We start from the raw sequence: 26,278 nt of genomic DNA on the forward strand, positions 1-26,278 counted from the left end.
GCGAGCCTTGTCGTTTCCTGGGTTGCGGTGTTGTACGCAAACGTTACGTATGGCAAGATTTAGTCCCACGTTTTATGCTGCACATCCACGTACATAGAAATCATGTCCGCCAGCGTTTTGTTCAGCCTTTCTGTTAAGCCGTTACTCTGGGGGTGGTATGCGGTTGTTTTGCAGTGGTTCGTGTAACTGAGCTTGAAGATGTCGTCCAACAGTTTTGCCGTAAACGCTGTCCCTCGGTCAGTGATGATGAATGACGGGGCACCGTGACGAAGCACAATGTGGTGCATGAAAAACTGGGCGACTTCAGATGCTGTACCGCGTGGCAATGGCTTCGTTTCAGCGTAACGCGTCAAGTAATCAGTTGCGACGATGATCCACTTGTTTCTGGAGTGAGACAAAAGAAACGATCCAAGAAGGTCCATCCCAACTTGGTCAAATGGCGTACGCGATGGATCGATGTGTTGTAAGAGGCCTGCAGGCTTCACAGGTGGTGACTTGCGACGCTGACATTCGCGGCATCCTTTCACGTAGCGTTTGACACAAGCGGCGAGTTTTGGCCAGAAATATAGCTTTAGAGCCCGGTCGAGTGTCCGTGAGTATCCCAGGTGGCCGGATGTCGACTCATCGTGGCAGGCTAATAGGATGTCATCACGAAGGTCTTGAGGGACGACTAGAAGATAAAATCTGCTGCCAACACCAGTGTTTTTCTTGTATAATATGTCGTGTCGTAAGCAAATTGACGGCAACGTACGGGAAAGGAGACGAGGAACAGACGCGGTGCTGCCTTCTAAATGATCGATGATGGGTCTTAATTCGGGGTCCGCTCGTTGCTTACTGAGGAGGTGCGCCCCACTGACAGTCCCCAGGAAGGTGCTGTCGCCTTCTACAGCTGTATGGTCGGACTCCAGAGGTGCTCGTGATAGCGTGTCGGCGTCTTCATGCTTTCTACCCGACTTGTATACAATGGTGATATCGAACTCCTGAAGTCGCAGACTCCATCGTGCTAATCGCCCAGAGGGGTCTCGGAGGTTAGCCAACCAACATAAAGCGTGGTGATCACTCACAACTTTGAATGGGCGCCCATATAGATAAGGCCTCAACTTTGTAATCGCCCATATTACCGCGAGACATTTCTTCTCTGACGTTGAATAGTTGGTTTCGGCACGTGATAGAGTGCGGCTCGCGTAGGCAATCACACGTTCAATCCCATCTTGTGTTTGCAGCAGGATATCTCCGAGACCAATGTTGCTTGCGTCTGTACGCACCTCGGTGTCAGCGTCCCCATCGAAATGACCGAGTACAGGAGGGGAAGACAATCGATGTTGCAGTTCCGAAAAGGCAGTCGCTTGTTCGTCAGTCCACTGAAATGGGGTGTCGTCACGCGTAAGTCTGATGAGAGGCTCCGCAACCTCAGAGAAGTTTTCAATAAAGCGGCGATAGTAGGCGCAGAGCCCCAGAAATCGCCGAAGACTTTTTTTGTCTGTCGGCGCTGGGAAAGAGGCCACAGCGTCAGTCTTCTCGGGATCGGGCCGAACGCCTGCAGCGCTCACAACGTGACCCAGGAACTTCAGTTCATTGTAGCCGAAATGGCACTTCTCTGGCTTGAGGGTAAGATCAGCGGATCGTACGGCTTCAAAAACACTCCGAAGGTGACGAAGGTGCTCGTCAAACGTTTTTGAAAAGACCACGACATCATCTAGATAGACGAGGCAACTTTTCCACTTGAGGTCAGCGAGAACGGTATCAATCATTCGTTGGAATGTGGCTGGAGCGGAACAGAGGCCGAATGGGAGCACTCGGAACTCATACAGGCCGTAAGGAGTTACAAAAGCCGTTTTTTCGCGGTCACGTTCATCGACTTCAATTTGCCAATAACCACTTTTGAGGTCGATTGAGGAAAAGTACTTTGCTCGCCTCAGCCTGTCAAGAGAATCGTCCACTCGAGGCAACGGGTACACGTCTTTCTTTGTGATGTTATACAGCTTCCTATAATCAACACAAAAGCGAAGTGTACCATCCTTCTTCTTTACAAAGATCACTGGCGATGACCAACGGCTACTTGATGGCTGTATTATACCGTCTTGAAGCATTTCCTTCACTTGCTTTTGAATCGCGCGTCGTTCGGTTGGTGAAATGCAGTAAGGCTGTTGCTGTATAGGGTGCGCGTCGCCGTAAGTGATAATATGGTGTTTGGTAATCGATGTTTGGCGGATTCTCGATGAACGTGCAAAACAGGCGTGGAATTCTATTGTAGGCTTATGCCACAGGAGCGAAAGAAAGACACGCCTGAACGATAACCGATGCCAGCCAGGAACGTGAGCAGTGGCTTCACGTGCCACGGCGTAGTGCCTTCTTTATTTTCTTCTGTCGCCATCGCGCGTTCTCCGGTTTGCGCGCCGCCCGAACGAGGACGCTACAGGGCCCCCCCGTGTAGACTGGAAGTCGGAATGTGACATGCCGTTTGTGGTATTCCAACGGAAGATCAGTCGTAGATGAGAGGCTTTCTAGGGCGGTCTCCAGGTACGCCAGCTTGACTCGGTCCAAGCTGACTGTCTCTTCACGGCCATTCTGAAGTAGAGTGGCAGTTTTGGGGGTGCGGTGAAGGACGCGGAATGGTCCGTCGTAGGCTGGTGTCAAAGGTGGTCTGACCGCGTCGTGGCGCACGAAAACATGTGTTGCAGTGGCCAGATCAGGGTGGACGAATATCGTCTTGTGTTCGGAAGGTCTGGGTGGAGTGGGCCGGAGGTCTTGAACGCAGTCGAGAAGGCGTTGTAGTAATTGCTGTGGCTGGTCTGGTAGCTTTGTTGACGTGAAGAAGTCTCCCGGAAGCCGTAGAGAAGTGCCATACAACAGCTCTGCTGTTGAGCACTGCAGGTCTGCCCGGATGTCAGCTCGTAAACCTAAGAGCGCCAGTGGCAAGGCATCAACCCAGGTGGCTCTGTTGAGACGGGTAGTCAAGGCGGTCTTCAGTTGTCGGTGAAGGCGTTCCACCATGCCGTTGGCGCAGGGATGATAAGCCGTGGTACGGCAATGTCTGGCTCCGAGGATGCGATTAAGGCAAGTAAACAGCGAGGACTCAAACTGACGTCCACGGTCTGTTGTCACGGTGCCAAAACAGCCAAAACGGGATACCCACGTAGAAATGAAAACGCGGGCAACTGTTTCGGCTGTGATATCTTGAATTGGAACAGCCTCTGGCCAGCGTGTGAAGCGATCGACCATGGTCAATATATAACGGTACCCCTGAGACACTGGTAGAGGGCCCACAATGTCTAGATGAACATGGTCGAAACGACAGCCGGGTGGAAGGAAAGGTTGGGCGGCGTCTTAGTATGACGGGAGACCTTTGTCATCTGGCAGGGCAGGCACATGCGCGTCCAAGCGCGCACATCACCGTTGATTCCGGGGCAGACATAGCGCTGGGTGAGAAGACGCTGAGTAGCCCGAATGCCAGGGTGACAGATGTCGTGTAAGGAGTGGAAAACGGTGCGTCGTAATGAAGCGGAAACGAAAGGGCGGGGAAGGTCAGCTGAGACATCGCACCACAAACGCTCAGATGATAATGGATGAGGCACCAGGCGTAGTCGGAGAGAACGGGGGTTCTCCCGAAAAGCGGCAAGCTCTCTATCATCCTGCTGTGCCGAGGAGAATGAGGCCCAGTCGATGGTTGGCGGTGGAGAGTCAACCGCGGCTATACGAGAAAGGGCATCTGCGGCGGTGTTGTCAGCTTCTTTCACGTGGCGGATGTCAGTCGTGAACTCCGATATATAAGCCAGATGGCGGAATTCACGGGGCACGTACTTGGAGGAGTTAGTGCGGAAAACATACACCAGTGGCTTATGGTCAGTCAGCACGTAAAACTAGCATCCTTCCAGGAAATGCCGAAAGTGCTGTATTGCAGCGTAGATGGCTAGTAGTTCCCGGCCAAAGACGCTGTAGCGGGTCTCAGCAGGAAGTAGCTTCGGAGAGTAAAACGACAAGGGTCTCCACTCGGAGTTAATGCACTGCTGTAAGACGGCTCCGACGGCCACGCTGGATGCGTCCACCATCAACCGAGTAGGGGCGTTGCTGCGTGGATGAATGAGAAGCCCGGCGTTAGCGACCGCTTGCTTAGCAGCAGCAAAGGCGGCCTAGGCCTCTGACGACCAAGGAATGGCAGAGGACGGGTCGGCGGTCGACCGAAGGAGGTCGGTGAGCGGACGTAGCAGTTCGGCACAGTGTGGTATGAAGCGCCTGGAAAAATTCACAAGCCCCAGGAATTGGCGTAATTGGCGCAGTGTTGTAGGCTGAGGATAATCCTGAATTGCTTTAACGTGGGACCGGAGAGGGCGTATTCCTTTGGATGATATGTGATGGCCCAAGAACTCGAGCTCAGATGCGCCGAAAGTACACTTAGAGGCGTTCACAACGAGGCCGTACTGCTGAAGACGTTGGAACAGAGCGCGTAGATGGTGCTCATGATCTTCAGGTGTGCGGCTGGCGATGAGGACATCGTCAAGGTACGCAAACACAGTAGGAAGACCCCGTGTGACCTCAGAAATGAACCGCTGGAAAGTTTGAGCCGAATTGCGGAGACCAAAAGGCATGCGCACGTTATCAAACAACCCAAAGGGCGTCGTGATGGCGGTCTTAAGTATGTCGGCGGGCTCGACAGGAATCTGGTGGTACGCCTTAACAAGGTCCACTTTGCTGAAAATTGTGCAGCCGTCGAGGCGCGATGTAAAATCCTGGATGTGAGGAAGAGGATAGCTGTCGTGGACAGTCTTGGCGTTCAACGCTCGATAGTTCCCACAAGGACGCCAGTCACCAGGATCACGCTTTGGTACCAAATGCAGCAGGGAAGCCAAAGCGCTTGACGACGGGCGGATAATGCCGAGCAGCAGCATGTGGTCAAACTCCCGTTTAGCAATAGCTAGGCGGTCTCCGAACAGGCGGCGTGGTCGAGCGGCTGCCGGTGGACCCCGGGTGACGATGTGGTGTGTCACCGTATGTTTAGGCGGCTGAGTGAGGTTGCACGGTTTAGTTAACTCCGGGAAACTCGCCAACAATTTTTCGAACGGTGAGGAAGGTATCAGCATGCGGATGGCCATTGGAGTGATGTCGGACAGGACTCCTGAGATGGAGAGACGAGTCTTACCATCTATGAGGCGGCGCCGCCGCACGCTGACGTCCAAATCGAAGTATGAGAGGAAGTCCGAGCCGATGATCGGTTGAACCACGTCTGCGATGACGAAAACCCACCGGAAAATGCAGCGAAGGCCGAAGTCGAGGGTGAGAGATCGGAGCCCATACGTTGCTATAGACGAGGCGTTGGCAGCACGAAGCACTTGCCCCTGTGACTTTGAACGATCAGCCTTAGTTGGGGGCACAACGCTAATTTCCGCGCCCGTATCTATAAGGAACCTGGCGCCCGATAGCTGGTTCGTGACCATGAAAAGGCGGCTGGGACGAGAAGGGAGATCACACGCCGCCGTCAGTGGTCCCGGCCGGCGTTTCCCTGCCACGAACATAGGGGTGTACACTTCGTGGCTCGGTGTCGGAAACGCCGGTGGTACCAGCAGAGGGGTGGAGGGCTGGGACTCCGAGCATCTCGTGTGCGTGGAAGAGCTCGATGACCGGAACGAGGCGAACGAGTCTCCTGCAGGGGGTTCCGGAGTGCGGCAATGGAGGCGGCGAGTTCGTCGATGCGGGCCTCAAGGCGCGAAATCGCAGTGTCTTCTGGTGGTAAGACAGCGTTGACAGTTAGGGATGTCGCTTCATGAACCTGATCGGCGAGCTCCACCATGTGGTCGAGATTGACGTCGCCGGCCGCCGCGAGGACGAGGCGGATTGGCTGAGAAAGGCGTTGGAGGAAGAGCTCGCGAAGCAATGCTGCAAGGAGCTGCTGTAGGCGGACGCGTTCCGAAGGCATGATTCGTTCCAGCACCTTGGTTTTAAGGTGCTGATATGGCGTAGTGTCCGAAGGGTTGGAGAGGACGTCGGAGAGCTCGCTGGCAACGTCAGGAGGAAGGACGGAGGCTACGTGGTAGTAGCGTGTCGTTTCCGAGGCGATGCGGTACAGGGAGAATTGCGCCTCGACCTGATGAAACCACACCTGTGGGTCCTGTGGCCAGAAAGATGGGAGACGCAGTTGCACGGCCGAGACGTCCTGCGGACGTGAGGCTTGTTCGGTTGAGGGTGCATTCGAGTCAGTCATTGTCTTCGTCCGGGTCACCACTTGTAGGCTTATGCCACACGAGCGAAAGAAAGACACGCCTGAACGATAACCGATGCCAGCCAGGAACGTGAGCCGTGGCTTCACGTGCCACGGCGTAGCGCCTTGTTTATTTTCTTCTGTCGCCATCGCGTGCTCTACGGTTTGCGCGCGATGACTATCAACAGGTCGTTAAGCCTTAGTTTGTTTTCGTCAGAAAGCGTTGGATTTATGTCGACGCCCCGGAGAGGTGCTTCGGTATTATCGGTTGCCTCGAAAGCAAAACACTCAGTCACATTAGTTACTGGGTAGGCATAGGCGATGACAGAACCAGGGAAAAGGTGTCGGCGCTCGTAGCTGAAGTTCGTAACAAGTACCTCGCAATGGCCATCCTAAAGGTCTACTAAGCTTCGTGCTACGCAGACACTTTGGGAAAAGAGCAGGGATCGATTGCTCTCCGCCACTATTTCACCGTGTGCTGATTTGTTACCAGCCACTTGAACCATAACACTTGAGCGCGGTGGTATCGTCACAGCATCGTCAATTACCCGCCGACATACTCGATCGTGGTCGGGAATATGCTCTGGTGTGGCGCTTTTTGTTGAGAACGTGACGAGGCGTTGTCGAATGTCGATGATAGCACCGTGCTCCCTCCGGAAGTCCATGCCAATGATCAGGTCTCGAGAACACTGACGGAGAACGCTCAAGCTGATAACAAATGTTGAACCACGAATCTGTATTCGTGCTGTGCAAACGCCGAGTGGCATGACGATTTGCCCGCCAGCAGTACGAATTGGCTTGAGGTTCCAAGACATCGTCACTTTCTTTAGAAGAGCAGCCTGTTTTTCACCTATTATAGAAAAATCCGCACCCGTGTCAACTAAAGCAGTGACTTTGCCACCGTCGAGCAGCACTGGAATATCTAATGAAACCTTTTCGGAACCAGCTGGTGTCGTCGTCGTCGGGGAATCGTCAGTTTGCGGAAGCGTCGGTAGGAGGCCTTGAGCTTGTCCAGTATGAGCGGCCTCACCCCCGAAGGTCGCTGTGGTTCGTTTTCCCGGCGCGGACTGGGGGACCGACCCTGCGCCACGCTCGAATAGGTGCGGCGATTAGAAGAAAATCACCGCGGCGACGGGGAGCGTGACTGGTGCAAGGATGACCAAGTTTCGCGCTGTTGAGCCACATACTCTTCAATATCAGGGGGCCGCTGACCGAACCTCGTGTAATATGCGCCGAGCAACATGGATTTCGGGCGCACCATTCCACCGCCACTGCTGTACTATCTCTATCACAAAAGATTAACGAAGCATTAAATAATAACCTGCTTGTAGCAGTCGTTTTTCTTGATTTAAAGAAGGCATTTGATACAGTTGACCATGATATATTACTAATGACATTAAGACACTACGGTTTACGTGGCAAAATTTTTGACTTATTTTCTAGTTACATGAGCGAACGTCAACAAATGGTGATTATGCATAATCTCACTTCCTCCTTGTTAAATATACACACAGGGGTACCACAAGGCTCCGTTCTTGGACCCTTACTGTTCTCACTGTACGTAAACGACCTACCAAACATATTGACATCGGCAGAGAGGCTAATGTACGCTGATGATACAGCAGTTATTGTTACTGCAGACTATATAAGGGATCTCGAGCATAAAAGTAATGTAGAACTAAAAAATGTTTGTCAGTGGTTTATAGCGAATAAACTAACACTGAATGCAAAGAAAACTAAATACACTATTTTCCACTCCCGTTATCGAGATATAAATAATGAGTCCATTTGCATTACAATAAATAACTGCGTGCTTGAGAAGACGAACGAATTCAAATATCTGGGTGTAATTCTCGATAGCCAGCTAAACTGGCAAAGCCACATTAACTCTGTATGCGCTAAACTGGGATCTGGATGCAGTACATTATTAACCGCTAGAAATTATTTTAAAAGTAGTATTCTCCGCATTCTCTATTTCACATTTTTTCATTGTCACCTCACATATTGCATAGATTCATGGGGATGGACTTTTAAAACATATCTAGAACCCTTACGTATACTACAAAAGCGGGCACTTCGAATAATAAACAATGCTAGATATGATCAACACTGCGCGCCATTGTTTCGTAATATGGAAATCATACCATTCGATAATTTACGACAGCAAAAAATTGCACTTGCCGTCTATAATGTGATTTCTTACAACCTGCCCTTTCATATATCACTATGTTCATCCTCTTGCCGCCTTACCAGACGTGCCACATTACATAATTTCAATCTTCCGCCTACTAACAATGTTTATGGCAAACGATTGCTACAATTTGCTGGAGTAAAGGTCTGGAATGATATACCATACCAAATAAAAGAAAGCAAAAGTTTAGCCTGTGCTCTTAAAAAATACTTTCTGCAGAAAAATGAACAGGTACACTAACACAAACCTCATTGTAATCTCCACTTCGTTATGTATAGATTATATGTCTAACAAAATCATACTTGACATGGTATACGTACCTTTATGTATTTGATGTATTGTATACATGCAATCCGTTGTTTGCATGGAACAATGCTGCAAGATACTGCAAATGACTTATCACAAATATGTTTCCTTCTTATATTTTGTTTCGATTTTTTTCTTGTATGATTGAAGCGTACTTATAAAATATCTGCTTTGTTAACACAATCTGTTCCTTTAAATGCATGTTTATTTAGACCCCCTACTAGCCAGTGGCTATGGGTCTAACAAGTGTTGTGTATTTTCATGTAATAAGAGAACTTGAAATAAAATGAAATGAATGAATGAATGAACCTGGGTGGTGGTGAGTTCGTCGAAAATCCGCGTAGTCCAAGTTGCCGGTAAGAACAGTGTCGGTAAAGATGCCCAGCTTCGCCACAGTGGAAGCAGAGAGGACGTCGATCAGGCGCACGCCAGACGTCTGATTTCCGTGAGATCGGGCGAGGTGCGCTGTAATATGGCGCCGCTTGGACCGTCTGCAGCATGGCTGGGGCCACGGTGGGATGCGGGATTGCGGGTGTTACAGGTTGCCGCAAAGCTTGAGCATACGACATGCGGGGGAAGTCACCGGGTGGTTGATAATCCCGCATGCAAGATGGTTCTCTTAAAGCATGCTGGACTTCATCTCGGACAACGCTGGACAACAAAGAGGTAGGGGGCTGCGAGGGCACTGACAGCTTCTGGAGTTCTTCGCGGATGACTGAACGGATGAGCTCTCGGAAAAAATCCATTTGGCCACCGAAAGCTCCAAAGTAGTCCGTAGTTGAAGCATTGACGTGCCGCTCGTATGACGGGGCCCGGTGCCTAAGGGTGCTTTCGATGGTGACAGCTTCCATGAGAAATTCTGACACAGTCTTGGGTGGACTGCGTACAAGCCCACCGAAAAGTTGCTCTTTCACCCCACGCATGAGGTACCGTACCTTCTTTTCTTCTGGCATGCCGGGGTCAGCTCGGTGGAAGAGGCGCGTCATTTCTTCGACATACATCGCAACCCCTTCGTTTGGTAGTTGTATGCGGGACTGCAGATCGCTTTCAGCTCTCTCCCGACGGTCAGGGCTTGGATATGTCACAAGAAGTCGGCGTTTGAAGTCTTCCTATGATGTAAGAATACCTGCCCGGTTCTCGTACCAGACACGTGCGCCGGCCAAAAGACTGAAATAGACGTGCCGCAGTTTGTCGGCGTCGTCCCACTGGCTGTGCACGGCAACAAACTCGTAATGAACAAGCCAATCTTCCACATCCTCAAGTGCAGTGCCATGAAAAGGATTTGGCGTTCGCGGTGTGAGTAAGGTGCAAGTGAGCGGCGTTGTGCCGTTCGTACCGGTTGGGTTGGTGTCGGCATGGCTGGTCGGAGCTGCCATGTTGTTTGCGAGCAGTCCAAACTCAGGGGATTGCCCTCGGATCCTTCTGCTGGCGCGGTGCACAGGAGTGACCACCGGTACGACGCTTGTGTTCCTGCTATGTGGAGGGGTACGGTGCATAGATTACCCAGCACCTCCACCAGTTTGTCACGTACCAAGAGCCGTAGAGAAGGGACAGGAACAGCGGGGCAGAAAGACACGAGCGTGTATCTTCGAAACGAGGCGCTAACCACACTTCTTGGTCCTCCTTGCCCTTTTTGGCTCGCTAGGGCTTGCCGGCTCACAACTCTAGGTGGCATTATATATATATATATATATATATATATATATATATATATATATATATATATATATATATATATATATATATATATATATATATATATATATATATATATATATATATATACAGTGTGTGTGTGTGTGTGTCTTTTGTAAAGATCGGCGCATTTGCTACAATCACTATTTTTGTCTGAGCTCTTGGCATTGCAAGTATACTTTGTTTATTATGCCGAGCACTAACATTGCCTCAATTACACTAAATATAAGTGAGACACTTGGGGATAATTACGCATTGATATGATAAACATTTCATTAAAACATTTTTACCTATTGTGTATACCTACCAACGATTTGCGTCTGCACAAATGGAGCTCTCATGTTTGCTTCCAGAACTCGCATAACACAAGGACAATCATGAATATATCATTTTTATTAACAATTGTTCCGATCTTCATTCAGAGGTAAGGAAAAAGTATCTTTTATTCTTTGGAAGCGGCGTCGTTATGTTGCAAACCACTTTGTGACATGGTACTTTTACAAGCATTTATCTAACCACATAGAGTGAGCGTATGGCTATAAGTACTAGCAGTGGTACATATCAAAACTATTGCTGATGGATCATTCATTCAGTGAGTTAACTTTTGTTCGAAAGCTTCTGGATATATATACTAAGGCGAGTCTGCGAAGTGAATGATGATGGTGGAGCGACGCAATATGCTTGAGATCGTGAACCGTTGCCTTCTATCCTAGCCTTTTATTTGGTTCTGCTTAACCTATTGGTCTGTGATGTGCTTCGATTGATGCGTAGCTTATTGGCGGTGATTTAGTGTGTTTTGGAATTTCCTTTTTTTTAATATATGCGCTCTACATACGCTCTGTAGATGATATTGTGCACACATGTATTGCACATGCACTTTGATTGTACACGGCGGTGGTAGGAAGCTTCGCTCCTAATTAATTAAAAAAGCATTGACTATTGCCTGTTTAGTTCATATCATTTTTGGTATTGAGATCACTCTGCGACGCTGGACTATGCAAGCATGTAGATACAAACAAAATTTGAAAGAATGCGTTTCAGTAGTTTAAGAATTCTATCGCGTTTAAGCCTAAAACATTTTGCTTGTTCGTCAAAAGTGGAAGTATATAAAATTACCCATAACCCGCCATGGTAGTTTAGTGACTAAGGTATTTGTGTGCTCACCCACCGTTTGCGAGATCGATACTTCATCGTGATGACCGCATTTTTGATGGAGGGAGAAATGCTTTTGACCAACCAATGTGCTTAGGTTCTCGTTAAAGAACCCCAGGAGATCAGAATTGCCGGAATCATCCACTACGACGTCTCTCGTATCATGTGGTGCTTTAGGGACGCCAAATCGGAACAAATAACATTATTATCTAAAATCACCATTTTAGTATTTAAATGTGGCACGGATCCGGCCAACTTACCATTAATCACCGGGTTCTTCACCTTCTTAAGTCCAGAAAAGTGTTTTTTTTTCGCGTAGGCGCTGGTTGGGACTACTTTCTGTTTGTCTCACGTAGTAACGATGGTAGAACGGCGAGTAGTGGGGGAGTGTGAAACTGCAAAGCCAATACACTATTGCTCTTGATGTATATCCTGGCAACATCGCTCCCTCGTCTATGCCTCGTTTGCTTAAGAGCGCAACGTGTTTAGCTTAACACACGTATAACCCAGACACCCACAAAGGCGTGGTGTGTGTGTGTGTCTGTTTTATACGTGTGTAGCGCAGTTATTCCCTGTGTGTTGATATGCATTTACTCGCGCAGCAAAAAGTTCTTAAATACACGTTTTCCTGCTCACTTTGATCCAAGTGCCAGCTTAGATAATCCACACGCCATTGAAAGAATGTGAGCGTCAAGCTATTTAATCCATCTGCCAAAAATTTAATTCAAGCATCAACATATTTAATCCAAGCACCAACTCAAAGAGACCGCGTGCCTCTGAGCTTAATCCAAGTGTCATCATGTTTAATCCAATCGCCAACGGCTCTAATTCAGCTGTGAGTCAGTATAATTCATGTACGGAAAACGAAACGCGGGGCGTAAAAACGGCATTACAGTTGAAATGCAGTTCCAACAGTGTATAATTGTCCCAAAGAATAACAAATGAATAATAATTGTATTTGCCGCTAGTATTTGTGAAAAAATATACTGGCGTTACTCGCTTGAGTTATCTTTGTACTATGCTATGTACAACTGTTTGTAGATGAGTGCTTAGCACTGGTGAAATCGTTTTATTGCCAATGAGAAAAAAGCAGGAACATGTTAACGAATATTTCGTGTTAATCACTAAAGCTTATAATTGGATTTGTATAGCATTGCACGAACGGGAAAGGTCTGTAATGCGAAGAAAATAAAATGGTTATTGGAGTGGCGGAATGCATACGAAGATATGAAAAAGTTGGCCGTGGACTGCGACAGGTCAAAAGCAGATATACAATCAAGAAATTAGGAGTCCCTCATAGGGCAGAGCAAAATAAAAATAATTCAAAGACGTTTACGGCCTGCAATGCACCTAAGACATAAACTCATGATCTCAAGGTGCACGGATAACGGAAGCGATATTTTACTTTCATATTAGCTGTTACCTTTTTATTCAAACAAAATTATGTGTATTCGATGAAACACGCGTGTTTCAAACAAACACGCTTCAGCAACGTTAGAGCGTCGTTTGTTACATGAAAAGAGGAGTATCTCTTTGATGTTTTTATTAAAAACCTAATTCCAACTCAGCCCAAATATTTGATAGTTCAGTTTTTTAAGGGTTATTTCTGATTTAAAGGGCTCCTTTTAAAATGTTTATACCTGCTAGCTGAAGTGTAATGAACTTGTGAATAAGGTACGACACTGTATAGTTTTTATCTCTTGGGATTTGCAAGTTTGACTGGAGGTTGTCAAGTTTGAGGTTGTCAAAGTCGTAAACTGCAACGTAAAATGCTGTACCACTGATTTTGGTAATTCATTCGCCGTGTCCTGGTGATGCCTCTTTACCCTAACGTCCACAGGCTGTACTGTGCGGGTAATATACCATTAGCGACAATATGAGCATTCGATCAAGTAGACTATATATATACATTCGAAGTATAGTGCAGGTAAAGTTGAGTTTAGGTTACGTACACATCAAATGGGGTTTTTCAACTGTAACGTTATCTTGATGACGTTTGCATGTATTACATCTTGGACGAGAATGAGGTGTAATCTGGGTAGTTTAATGAGAGTGTACTTTAGTCGGTGCTATCATCCCTTTTGCGGTGACACACGGCGTTTGGCACTTCGGGAAACGCCTGTATAAGGCGCTCGTTATTAGCTAATACTGCACATTACTTGTGAAGGATATTACTTACGTTTGCAAGCGCATTTGTATATTTGATTTAGAATGCCAGTGGCTGTTTTAGCTAGGCTACGGCGACACTTAAGTCGCGTTGATTTCCTGTTTAAGCTACGCGCTTCGTTGTAGACCTTCTTTAGGGCGTCGTACGGGTAAGTTCTTTCAGCTTCGTGTTCTCTTGAGCAGTGAGTATGAACGCTGTTATCACTACAGATCCTTGTGGTACGCTGCTCTTCCCTAATCAATATACTTTGTCTTCAGTGTCGTGGGTGGTGACTAGTAGAATCTAGGTAATAATGGCTGTCAGTGAGATTTCGGTGCAGCGTCGTCTTCCATTTTCTCTTTTCATTAGATACTGTCGTGTCTAGGTAGGCAAATTTCCAAAATGAATGGTGCATAGCGAATTTAATAACAAATAGAAACTTGTTACAGTGGCGAATGAATGTGTTTACTGCTCCTATGTCATGTCGCGGAGATATTTCAACCTTTCTCCGGAACACATTCCTTGAAGAAGCGTGGTACCAGCTACACAGTTGTAAGGCATTCTGGGCACTTCGTTGATGCTGAGGCACGCGACGATGAAGAATGATTCCCAAGACTTTTGTAGAGGGTAGGAGCATTCAACGACCTACTACACACGCAATTCGCAATGCGTGACGCCTGGTTGCTACTTGAAAGCTTTGAAATGCATTATGACAAACGTTTAATGCAATTACTTGCCCGAAAAGGGACTTGCATAGGGTCAGTTTACAGCGAACCGGCGTAGCTTATTGATAAGGAACATGAAGTTGCCTCAAACTAAGCAGAACTCCAAGCCTTTCCAACCATGAAGGTACACAACCCATTAATTGCTACTACCTTGAAAAACATTCCTATATATTTTTAAGTACTGTTTTCCTGGTCTCCTGTCACGGTCACAGTGAAATCCTCCCTTTTGAAAGCATCGTAAAGTGTGCAAGCAAGTGGTAAAATTATGTCAAATCGTAATCTATCGTCATTCTCTATTGCTATTCAGAACCAAAAAAAATAAAAATATGGCATACAGCAATGAAGTATATAGTCAGCTGCCCGCCGAAGCCTCTGGTTCAAACAGAGTTTTACGTTAGGCATTTTATGCATATGTTTTTTTTTTTCTCATTTTGTAAGACCATCGTTGCAAACACCGGTGATCGCAGCTACAGAAAGACAGCGCCAAAAATGGTCATTAGTGTGATTTAACGAAGCTTTTGATATTTAGATAGTTATTTCTGGTGAGCGCTAAAGTATCAATACTGCACAAATACGACGGTTTTACGGCGAAAGCTGTTGTGAGATCTCAAGAAGGGTCTACTCTGGCATCGTACTTGTCCACTACCACTGATGTCCGAAACCCCTATCGCATGAAATACGAAACAAACTGTGTGATTAAAGATACCGAGGACAAAATGAAAATGAAACCTGGCTCCTCTGCGTGACCGCCCACTTCTCTACCGCGCAGTTAAGCCGGTGATTGAAACTGGCTTTGCGCTGACTCCATTCATGTCGGATAAAAAATCACTTTAACGTGCGTAACAAGACGTTTTAGAACAGCGTAGTAACAAACACGTGTCACACAATGCAAACTTTGCGAAGAGTGGGTCGTTGAGTACTCCAGCTCACTACAAAAGACTCAGGCGTAATTTTTTATCGTCGTCAATGACAGCATGAACAAAGAGCATACGATTCCCTACAAGTGTGCATACCGGTTATTCGGCATTTATAAACAATGTGTAATAGTGACCTTGGGGACGCATTCCTAATACACGCAAAAATTCTAAAATTTTGATGGCTGATAACGTAGCAGGTACCATGCATGTGCGCTTTCATTTGTTGCTCCAAGAGCCTTTAACAAATGCTCTCAAATCCCGCTCCTCCAGGTTTCGCTTTATCAGTGCTGCGTGCTTCGTTCGGGCCTGCTGTTTTTCCCCTATAGGCTTCCACTTGCAGCGTGGAATCTTGAACACGCAGCAAATTTACTTTTTGTGCGTTTTGGTAAATTCAACCACCACTGGAATGCTCTGTGAAAAATTGAACGAATGAATTCGGCATTTCGCTGGACAGCACCCGTTGAACGCCGAAGTAATTCCGCCGATAAACTCCTGCCGACTACTCTGGAATCCCGGCAGGTGAGCTGGCAGTGAAAATGGCAGACAATGCTCGAAATTAGTTTCAGTTGGCAAGAGCACATTAAATGTACGTACCCACTCTGTCTGAAGGGGCGCACGAGAAGGATATTACGGTAACCTAGAAACTGCTGCGGTACTCAGTCGGCAGAAAGAAGGGCAGATCGCCTATTTCTGACACCATTATGGCACCACGGGTTGTTACAATTTGGAACCGCGTCATTACGTCACGGAATGATATCGTCACTTCTACAAAGCGTGCCTATCGCGGAGTGTGCGTAACCCCACATGAGTCGAAGGAAACTTGTAGGAGGATGCGGGCATTGTAGGAAGAAGCAGTCGACTGTGAACGTCCAAGTAATTTCTCATACGGCAATCCGTTATGTGTTGAAAGTAACTGAGTTCTCGCTCGTATAACATAATGTGTCTCTAATTAGCAAGCTTTCAACTTCCAGTCTTCGTCTACCATGTTAATAATTATTTGGGTTGAACATTCTAAAACCATGATACGACTTCGGAAGACGAAGTAGCAGAGAACTAGGGGCATTTCCGCCACCTGGAGCTTTTCAACAGCGCAGCTGATTCTAAGCATGCGGTCCTCTATCATTTTAGTTCAATAGCTTTAAAATATTATCTTTCGGTAAAACTCCGGCGTCAGCGTCGTTGGTCCTTATTGAAAAAAGTCATCACCTTCAAGGGGACCGAAACTTCAGGTCGTATTAGGGATCGAACTGAGACCACCTGAATGGCAAGCAGGTGTTCTCCCGCAGAACCGCACTAATTGTTCAACCTGCTCAAGAAAAAAAAAGACACTCTATGCATGTTATGCAGTGCGATAAAGTCTTCTTAACGCATCATATATTCTGTGGTGGAAGAATGAAATCGCGAACGCTGTAAAAAAAATTCGCCCCGTATCTGCATGTAATCTGCAAATGTCATCGAAAGACGATAGTCTTGCGTGTGGTGAGAGTGAACAAAATATTTATTTGAAGTTTTGCGCAAGAAAATCGGTGAATGGTATTCTGGAGGCGCTGCGTTAGAGTGGCTCAAGCGCGCAGCGGAGGCGAACAAACGCATCAAGTCACGTCACACGTGAGACATGAGCGCTATCTGGCAGTTTTTTTTTGAAAACTAAGCGCATGGCTCTGAGACACGTGCGCGCCTGTCTCAGAGGTGATAAGGTGTAGAACGCAAGGCGACGGGTAGGTGCCACAACCGTCACGTATTAGTAAAGTGTTGGAAACACTCGCCTTTCCGTGCAAGCGTTGCATGGTCAGAAGTGCTACGGTCCTTAAAATTACTTGTGCATGCCTTTTCCAGTAAAAGATGCACATGCAAGGTATACACGTGTTATGGTGCCCCACACATGCGCAATAATTGATTTCTATTTGACAATTGCACAAGTGTTAAAGCTGAACCTTGAGCATCATTGGTGGGCGCTGCGGATGGGGTCGGCCCTTTCACGTACCCGATGCCGCTAGGAGTGGACAAACAAACACATGTACAGACATACAGACTAAAATTTTTGCGTCGAAGATCCCCAAGAAAGACTATCGTTTTTTAAAAAAACTCAGCAGATTCCATGTACCTCGGAATAACTTTATTCGAAGCACGTGGGGCGAAGGTGACCGTGGTGCGTTTTTGTTTGATCGACACGTCATGAAATGACGCTAAATATATGCAGAAATGTTGCATGTGAGACATATGTTGAAGAGCTGCAGATGTTTATATAAAAAGTTTTCCACTTGCCCATCGATGTCAGCTGAAATGATTTTTAGCAACACCAGAAGAAGCTGATATGAAGCGCTGATGCTCGCGAAGATGCTGGCCCTGGACACTGCTACATAAATCAACCTATGCGCACGGCACCTAACTACAATTGACGTTAACCCGACGTGACGGCTGTATGAAAGGAGTAAATATGTAATGTTTATAAATTGGGTACGCAGCACTGCAATCACTATTGACGTTTAACGAAGATTAGCCTCTCTTTGAAAAATAGTTCCGAGACCTGGCGTAGCTCTGAGGTAGAATGCTTGACTGCCACGCAGAATGCTTAGGTTCGATTCCTGCGGGGACCCTGAAGTTTATTATTTGCATTCTTTGGGTGGCCAACGCTGCCTATGTCAGGCTTTTCTTAACACTGACATTTATTCTATGCCTTCGTTGAATGACGCTACCTATGTCTGGTATTGCTAAACGCTCACGCGCTAAAACTGCCCATGTGTGTTCTCGTCGTTCCTGGGTAGATACTAAGTGTCAATCACCTGTGGCACATACCCGTTTATCAGTGGCACATACCCGCCCGTGAGTATGTGCCACTGTCTGGCGGGAAGTGTTTGACGACGTACGCTACGGGATTGTGACATTATTCATGTCATGACCAGTGCGTCATATTCGTCAAACCATCTTACCCTCCTATGCTACTTTTGGTTCACGACAAGTTAAGGGGATGACCACTTGAACACCCAAATGTTAGCGGCTAGATAGATAGATAAATAGACGGATATATAGATAGATACGCTCAAAGTCGCCGAAGTTCGCTAAGAAATGCTTCGCATTAAAAAAAAAGACGCCAGGCCTGCGCGGATTGCGCAGCACAGTCACAGCGAAAGCTAGAAGAGCGGCCTTTCAGGGCCTTAGGGTTACTACTGCAAGCACACTCGCTTGGTACCCACTAAGGCATTAGTAAAAATTTTTTTAGTAGGCCGGCATTCGGTATGCTATTTCTCGCTATTTTTCGGTGAAGTGTGGCATCCGCTAAGCGTAGTATCCACGGTGTCCTATTTATCGTTTTTTCTTGTAGGTAGATGGCATGGTCGTGCATGTATCTGAATTACACGTGCTTATCTGCGTGGTCACCTGACGATTACTGCTTAAAAGCAGCTTGGAGGTCGAAAATAAACATGTTGTTAATAGTAGCGCTCTGTCTTCTCAGTCTGTTCTTTCCTGTGTTCGTTTTTTCGCCTCGCGCTACATAAATTTCTTTCAAATCCGCTAAACACTTGCAAAGAATTCTGTGCCAATTGTTCATGCAGTGGATGACGATAATGAGGAATTGTGGCCCAAGTGGGTGTTCGCCGCAGTTAATAAAGGAACAAGAACAAGCTTTTATAATCTGTTGGAGAATCGGACAACCAACTTGTTACGCTTTTCGCATTGTGCGACGAGTGGTTGCTCTTTCACTGTTATAAAACGCTTTATATATCGTATTAACGCAATTGTTTTCATGACATCAAGCCTGCCTAAGGCAAGTTTGCCAACAAATCTCGAGCACCGGGGTATCTCAGTGGTAGAATACTGGGATAGCACGCAGTGGGCAAGGGCTCGAGGCCCGTTAGGTTATTAGGTAGGTTTTTTTCCTAATTTCGCCCGATGTGGTTACGGACACCAGCGGCAGCGGCGGCGGACACGTGACTCGAGTTGTGATCTCATAACAGCTTTCACTGTAAAATTAGCCTGAGCTTCACCTCGAACAGTAGGGCGCGACTGCGTGATTGGGCCTCCAGTGCATCGCCTTTTCAATCGCTAACCTCCTTCGGCTCTCAGGGTATGACTGAACCATTTTGTAAGGAAACGAACTACTATGCTCGTAACAATGACCGTTTCGATGTATAATACACCTCTCTTACAGACGCCATCTACGCATGCACACCAGGAACGCTTCAACGGTGCCACCCCAAAACATTTTTGGCGGCTCGTGGCCTCCGAAATCTGTCGGCGCACAATTTCGGAGGCAATGGGTGCAAAGGCTTGCATAAGCTCACACGCTGTCGCGTTGACCGGAAAGCCACCAAATTTCCTTTTGGCTCTCCCCGCTAGGTGTGCTGGACCTGTTGTGAAAAAGGTCAATTGAATGCTTATGAAGCGCACAGATGTTAAGCGTCTACGTTATGTTTGTTTCCTTTGCGAATCAGCGAAGGGCCCTGCGTGCGCAGACCAAACTACGCAGCGCTTTTTTTATCGATGGTTTAGCTGCCGATGATGATTAAATTCATTTGAGACATTCATAATGGGTGGGCTTTCAAAACACACTGTCATTGCTCAATTCATATACTCTGAACGACACGATTTTATGGTTTTGTCGCGCAACACAAGAAGCGTTTAAGGTGTCATGAACCATCCTCGATGTTGTTGAGCAAGTTACATAGAGTAGGCGAAATGAACTTTTTGGGAGCTTTTACTTTCGTTAGACTAACCAGCTGAATATTAAGTAAATGAACGCATAGGAGACGTTTATCGCGCTATTACGTGCAACAATGTAACCCAGATAATGATGGGAACAAGTAAAATACCGAGAAGACAACTTGCAACCTGCAGCGTCTGAATTTACAACCTTCGAATTGCTGGTGTGCCTAGAACAGTGCAACAGTACGTAACATATAAAGTCATTTATATTTTTTGGGGGATCATTAGTTGCTCCTGTCCTATAATATACAGCGAGTGTAATCACTGCAAAGTTTTTATGTAGGTAGCCTCCAGATGAGCTTGAAATCTGTGTAAATTCAACGTTTCGATGTGAGCTTGTTTTGCCGGGATGTATAAAGTGGCAGAGCACAAGCAGTGCATTTCCATACAACTTACTTAGCTGTTATGGTTGGCGTCATCCCAACATCTGCCACTCGGTGCCTATGTGCTTTTTTCCTCCATTGCAATAAGCAAAAGGCATGCTATTAGGGGCGAAGCTCCTTACGCATTGGGTCGTTCCTTATTCCGTAGCAGAAGTACAAAGACAGCTCTAGTTTAGGAGTTGCCCAATAAATGGCGTTATGTGTATATGTCCTTGGGTATAATGTAACTTTATATAACTTGATAGCATTAGTGGCTTTCATAGAATATCCATAGAGTGAATAATGATGATTAGGGTGAAGCGTTTTTCCATTCGTTCGTGCGTCCGTCAGTCCATTCGTCCGTCTCACCCGTCCGTCCTTCCATCTGTGCTAACGTCTGTCCGTTCGTGCTTCCGTCTGTCAGTGCGTCCACGCTTCTTTCCGTCCATCCATCTATCTGTGAGTCCGTTCGTGCGTCCATTCATCTGTAAGTCAGTTCATGCTTCCGACCGTCCATCTGTTTGCCCGTGATTTTGTCCAACCGCCCATCCATCCATGCGTCAATTCGTACATCTTTCTGTTTTTCCGTGCGTCCGTGCGTGCTTCCGTCTGTCGATTCGTCTGTCTATTCGTCAGTGCATGAGTTCCTACAGGCTTCCGTTCGTGCTTCCGTCGATCTTTCTGTCCGCCCGAGCGTCCGTTCATGCGTATGTTCCTTCGTTCGTTCGTGCTTCTGTCTGTACGTTCATGCCTCTGTCTATCCGTCCGTCTGCGGACGGACCGACGGACTCACGGACGGACGGAGCCAAGCACGGACGACCGCATTGGCCCACTTATGATCATTCACTTTGTGAATATGCTGTGTTTTTTTTTCGTTTAGATAACACAAAGCACCCATAAAGATTGTGTGACATAAGAGGATGCATCGGCGCTGCAAAAACATATATCTCAAGATATTGTTTTGTTTTTCTAGCACAAATGTCTTGGCATCGGAAAAATATCCAGATAGGCGTATCGTTACCAACCTTTGGGAATGCGAGAAATACGTGAGTATAAACATGAACTTTCAAGCACCTTTGTTTAAGCTGGCTAAATATCTTTTGCACTTTAGGCACGTTATACGACATTTGAAAAACTTGCTCTAAATTCCTACAGAGAAGTACGAAACGTCAACGCCCATGCCTTACAACATTTTCACAGTAATAATCACTACAAAATAACAACACCATTACTCAATGGACATTCTAAGCTGTTGTCATTGCCTGTTTTCCATGAACATTATTTTCAATCCTACTCCTATATATCTAGCTCATTTTGGCGTTTTAGGTGAAAAAACACAACGTAGTTCCTGCATACTCATGCTGTGCCAATTTTTTAAAACACAAATCTTGTGATATTAGTGAAGTTTCAAAGTGCTACAGTTTGTTATGCTTGACTCTGGTGTTGATTCATTGTGTTCAACAAATTAAAAAAAATTCTGGCTGATCAGAGAGCCATGGAAAGCTCCAGTGAAGTTTTTTTATTATTCGTAATTTTCAGTGAACACACGAAGATTTAGCTATATAATAATGTAGAACGTAAATGAAGTCAATGAATATGAAATAATTACTTCTTCTGTAATATCATTTGCTGCCTTCCGCACACGTTTTTGTAATCAAGAAGCACATGTTTATGTCATCTGCAGTGTCTTCTGTTGTGGATACTGATCAGAATTTATACAAAACTATGAGAATCCCCTTCAATGAAATAACGTGTAGAAAACAAATGTACAATAATAGGAGAATGATCCATAAAAATTTATTTCGAAAAAAGAAAGTGAAGGTACAGTCACAATGCTTTAAGAGGCGTGCAAATATGTGCAATCTGTGGCTCCGTCAATAGAAATCAGAAAGTGCTGCAATTTTTGTCTCATGAAAGCACGTGTTTACATACAACATAAATTATGTTCTCGAATGCAAACACTTACTTTCCTAATCACAAAATGTACTAAATCAGCCATCAGTCTCTGAATGACTGGGCCAGACGTTTCTATATTTATATCCAACTAGCAATCTTGGGGTATAAATTTTTAACTAAAGTGTGCAATATAGGTCATGACTTATAAAACCCTTAAAACGAGTGGCATAAATTCAGTACATCCTAAGTCTTGGAAATATCAAAGCGAAATAGCAAGACTAATTAATTGTCCGAAGTGTTTATTTTTTATTTAGGTGAAAGTGGAGGTGGGTGTTTCAAAACGGTGCTTTTGTAGTCTGAAATGCGTGCATGTTGGGGCCACGTTTAAGTTCTTTTTCAAATATATCATGTGTAAAACAATTAAAGCAGCACCCATAGAGTTCTTTTATGACACTTGCATGACGACCTGTGAAATGAAACGCGAAACCGGGACTTGTGTATCGGCAGGGGACTTCAAAAAGTGCCCTTTCCTCCACTCAATCACCTAACCACTTGCTTCCAGCCCAATCTAACTCGATGCTTCGCGCCTACCCCACCGTGATGCAATATAATTCGGCACCATATAAAACTAAGAGGAGACCACCAACTGTGCTCTCCTTTTTGTTCGCTTGACATCTTCTTGGTCTTCATTGCGCAGTAGAGGCAAATGATTCAGTTTTGCTCTGGGTGGGCCAGGATCATCGCATATTATGACCACCAACAAAAGTCACTTTTTTGTTCGACTCCGCAAATCAAAGCGAGATTATACACTTTTTACTCATCTTACCATTCACAGGCTGATTTCGATGGCCTTCCTCCTCCTCATTGTTTAGAGAATCGTACCATACGTGTTACCGTTGGCAGTTCTTGGCAGCTGTTTCTCCGTTGAGTCATCGTCAAGTCTTTTTCGATGTCTCATTTCATTTGAGAAGTTTGAAGTGCAAAACCACCAAATATTTTACAAGTAAAAGGATAAACTATGAGACGCATCATAGTCTGGCTAGTGCCGTGAATTAGCGCGTCCACAACTGTTTAATCTGCTCATTAACGCCCAGTTTTCTTGCACTTAATGAAAGCTGTAACAGATTTGCCTGTTTTAGATGTTCATTAGGTATTTACGAGCATTAAAAATAGTGCACTTGCGTCTTGAAAATAACAAAGTTGCGAAAAAATTTGGTGTAATTAGGTGCATGCCAGTGTTGCTTTCTAACGCGACGGAGACTGCCTTGACAGTCGCTGCCTACGGCTCAATTTTCTAGACAACAGTACTAGATGGCGCGAATGAGGCTATACTCTAATATTAAATTACTTCAAGCAACATTCCGCGCATGGTCACTTTAAATTGCGAGCCAAAACATGAAGGATCAACTTCGTGTACTGTGTCCACCATGACATGTGCCGCAGATTTGACGATTGTACTATAGTGCCAAAGGGTATTCGCAATCTCTCTAGAATGTCCTTGCAGAGTACTCTTTTAGACTCATAAATATAGCTAGAATTTATGTATGTTATCATCTGGTCGTGTCGCAATGAATGGAGCCAACCGGAAGCGTCCTTCAGGCTTACAACCAAGCCAACGCAAGTCATGATGGTGTTGCACACCACATTCAGGCGTATCTTTTATAGGTATTGGAAAAAGTGTGAAGAGGCCGAAATGATATCGAAGCACTCCATAGCCGTCGCAGAATGGTCAATTTCGGTTTTATGAGCGACCGGCTAGCATAAGCGAATGCCCTTTCAAGGTCATCATTTCACTCGACGACAGTGTGTCGAGTATTGAACAAGCCACGCCGGCGTAAATTGCGATTTCCTTTTGCTCGTCAACATTTGAAAGAATAGACGGCGACTGCAGTCATTTTCGCTTCTCGAATGATTCAATCTGTCAGCTTGTCCACATGACATTCGCATCATATTTGGAAAGAATTGTCAGATGATGATGATGAGGAGGAAGATTTCTTAAAACACCAATTATCCCTTCAGGTAGTATCATGATGCACTGCCTGCATATGTGCCATCTTCAAATTACCTTATTTCCAAGCACTAAGAATTATAATGAAAAGGGAAAATAAAAGGAACTATAGTTCTCTACCTGTTAGCTCAATAATTCTTAATTGCCTGTAATTAAATACAAAATATTCATTCGAATATTCAGCTTCAATTCTTGCATGTAAATAACCAAATATTAGACCAAAAAAGCGTGCACAGATGGCTATTTGGTAGTATTTGTTTTAGGCAAAAAATACACCTTACGTAGGTCCGGCATGGTGCGCAGCACGTCAGACGCTAGCTTAACAAGGTAGTGTCTCCCACAAAGTGATCCTCGGCAGCAATGCACAACACAATAAAGGTAAATGACCCCCACCTCTCAATTCAGAAACTATGCACTTGTGTGCAAACTGACTTTGAAGCCATTTAAAGAATCACGTGGTGTGTCACGCACCTAAAAAGATGAAGTACAATTGTATAAACAACCGCTGAAGCGCTTATAGGCAAAACAACCTCAAAGTCGGCGCACCGCTTTTTTTTGTCCGCATTGTAAGCAGTTAAGTCTTTAGTAATCGCAAAATACGAGACAAGGGTGTCGTGTTAGGCCCAACATTGTCGCATTCATTATTTGTTGAAACGTCACAGGTTCCGAGGAAGACATTCAAGTCGAATAGGCCATTTGGAGTGATAGAAGGTGGTTTTGTCTATCCCTCCCGTATACTTCAATTTCCCAGTACTAGGCTTCGAGGTCCACGACGGAGAAATAATTTGGTGCTCATCTTTCTTCTAAGTTTTTTCAAACTATGCTGGTCGTCGTCGAACCACAATTTGTTTTCATTCTTCGAAGGAGTATGGTGCTCCCCAGGCACTATAATGATCCTTAAAAAAGCAAACGATCTTAAAAATCACTCACTGGTCTGATTCTCAGCCCACCTTAGGCTAATTCATGGTCATTCGATCACTGCAAACGAGGAGGTGAATTTGTCTGCACGAGGTTTGATTGACCGGGTGCTGGGAACGCGTCATTTACTGGGTGATCCGAGCCTGTATGCACGTACAACGAGATATGTAAGCACCATTATCTCTCATGAAAATTGCTTCCCCTGCCACACTCTTTACTGTGTAGGACCCAAGCTGTTACTTTCATAGTGCTCCAACAAAGACCCTACCCGAGCCCTGCGGCACTGCACACAATATACCAGGAAATGTTTTCGAGCCCGGAATACTCGTTATGTGGCGGTTATGCGGATTATGAGCATGCTCTGTGGGGCTTTTCCTTGGTCGGTCCCCCTTTCCGACAAGAAAAAAAAGGAACAAGCTGATTGTGGCCCAAGACCTCACCTCTCAAATCCTGGTCGTCTAGCGGGCCCACGCGTGCCACCGCGGTGGTCTATAGTGGCTAAGGTACTCGGCTAAGAACCCCAGGTGGTCAAAATTTCCGGAGCCCTCCGCTACGGCGTCTCTCATAATCAAATGGTGGTTTTGGGACGTTAAACCCCACATATCTATCTATCTGGACGTTAAACCCCACATATCAATTAGCGGGCCCACGCGAGGGCAGTCAGGTTTAACATGACCATCCCTGAGTGGGCATAGCCAGGTGACGCTGAGTTAACTAGCATCTGTCGGGGCATAGTAATGTTATTTATTATGCCCCGATACAGTAAGAAGAGTAAGATAGGGCCTTCAGTTCGCAATGTACACTTTTTATTATCAGTCTTTCTTTTACCGGTGCATCTTTTTTTGTAAATTGACACTATTTGCACTTTTGTATGTTTCAGTATTGCCTCGTCGTTTCTCTTTTTCTTGTTTGTAGCATTCCCATGTTTTTCGAATACAATATCGTTTCTTTGTTTAGTTGTTAGCGTGCATATATTTTTTACTTGCATATTTTTGTTATCGCAATAGAATTGCGATACTTTGGTGTGTTGTGTCTATTACTGTAAATTTCTACAGCATGCATATC

The 26,278-nt window shown here is 45.8% G+C and overlaps 1 long non-coding RNA gene across 1 annotated transcript in view; it reads left to right on the forward strand.

Moving 5' to 3' along the window:
* Window positions 1-26,278, forward strand: part of LOC142768952 (uncharacterized) — a 35,250-nt gene that overhangs the window by 5,097 nt on the left and 3,875 nt on the right. Inside the window, exons 2-3 of the long non-coding RNA XR_012885579.1 lie at window positions 10,739-10,809; window positions 21,365-21,437. This is a non-coding gene — a long non-coding RNA (uncharacterized LOC142768952). The remainder of the gene's footprint in view (window positions 1-10,738; window positions 10,810-21,364; window positions 21,438-26,278) is intronic.

The sequence above is a fragment of the Rhipicephalus microplus genome, chromosome 8, assembly GCF_043290135.1.
Source record: "Rhipicephalus microplus isolate Deutch F79 chromosome 8, USDA_Rmic, whole genome shotgun sequence".
In the NCBI taxonomy this organism is placed as follows: Eukaryota; Metazoa; Arthropoda; class Arachnida; order Ixodida; family Ixodidae; genus Rhipicephalus; species Rhipicephalus microplus.